Below are 1,787 nucleotides of genomic sequence, written 5' to 3'. Positions count from 1 at the left end.
TTTTGAATAGATAGTTTTGTCATTTAAACTAAAAAAATGCCCCTTATATATTTCAAACGTAAGATGGATCTAATATTTAAAAATATAGTAAATTTTTTTTTGGTTTATATTAATGATATATTAGTTTTTATTGAAAACTTAGAAGACCACTATGATCACTTACTTATAGTCTTTAATGAGGTTGTCAATAACAGAGTTATAATTAGTAAGAAGAAAATAAAACTCTATAAAGAATGTATAGAATTTTTAGGAATGAAAATAGAAAAAGGAAAAATTAAATTACAAGAACATATAGGAAAGAAAATATTAGAATTTCCAAATAAAATAGAAAATACTAAGAAGTTACAAGACTTTTTAGGTATATTAAATTACGCTAGGATGTATATAAAAGATCTTAGTCAGCTTGTAAGTCTTTTGTACCATAAGACTAAACTAGGATGTCAAAAGTTCTATAACTCATCTGATATAGAATTAGTTAGAAAAATAAAACCAATTTATAAACAATGATTAGAATTAGCCTTACCATTAAAAAGTGAGTATAAGGTTATAAAAACAGGTACTAGCGAACTAGTGAACACATATGGGAAGCAGTATTACTCTCTAAACCAAATAAATATGATAGTAAGAACACTGAAAAGATTTGTAGATACTCATTATGTCTCTACAAAGAATTTAAAATAATTTAACTAGTTTAGACTATGAAATTTTATGAGTCATTAATGCTTTAAATAATTTTACATTATTTCTTAATCAGTCTTTTACAATTTCTTAATCAGTCTTTTGTAGTAAGGATAGTTTGTGAAGCAATAGTTAGATTTTATAATAAAAGTAATGAAAAGAAGTTAAGCAATAAAAGATGGTTAAATTTTATTAATACTATAGCAAGTAATGGTTACAAGGTAGAATTTGAACATATCAAGGGTATAGATAATAGATTAACTGATAATTTAAGTAGATAAATTTATTGTAACATACTTTTTTATTTTGCAAGTGGACGTAAAGAGAATGCCATTTTGTCAAATTAGTCTAGCAACCTTCCAAAAGAAGACTAATTTGTCTTTCAAGTCTTTACTTGGTAGTTAGATAGTTAGATAGATGAATTACAACAATGCCTTTTGGATAATATCTGGAATGCAAAAGGTAATAGTGGAAAGATCTTAACAGCTTTAAATGCATTAACGTTTTGTTTTTCAAAAATTCACTGCAAATCCTTGGGTAAAAATTTTAGTTTTTATGTAGTTTTTAAAGGATTTACATGCCATACTTGGCCTAAAGATTTAAGAGAAATTACAAATTTCTACAAGCATGATTATCAAGGATTTTATGATTTTAAATCAGCTCTTGATGCTATAAAGCAACTTGAATTTTTTTTCATAAGCCCATTAGCAAGAGATACATCTAGCAATTTACAATCTTTTCTTCGACACAGATTACCAAGTGTTCAAAATATACAAAATAATGAAGTTGTTTCATCTTCTGCTAACACTTTGTCTTATTGTGATTATTACGAAACAATTGAAATTTTTTTAAAAGATTAAATGATAGGTGTGGAGATTTGTATGAAGAAAGAGATTCACTAAAAGATAAGGTTAAGATAGTGAATTGTATAAAGAAAGAGATTCACTAAAAGATAAGGCACTACTAGAAAAATGGGCTTTACTGACACTTCGTTACTGACATTTCGCAAAAAGTGTCAATACTTATGTCCATATGCACTATTTTCCGCTTTTGACAAATAGGAATCACAGATTAATGATACTAGGGTGGTTAGGTAAATTAAACATTAA

This window comes from Citrus clementina, unplaced genomic scaffold, assembly GCF_000493195.1.
Source record: "Citrus clementina cultivar Clemenules unplaced genomic scaffold, Citrus_clementina_v1.0 scaffold_2, whole genome shotgun sequence".
In the NCBI taxonomy this organism is placed as follows: domain Eukaryota; kingdom Viridiplantae; phylum Streptophyta; class Magnoliopsida; order Sapindales; family Rutaceae; genus Citrus; species Citrus x clementina.
The sequence above is the reverse complement of the archived record's forward strand: the minus strand, read 5'-3'. Positions refer to the sequence as shown.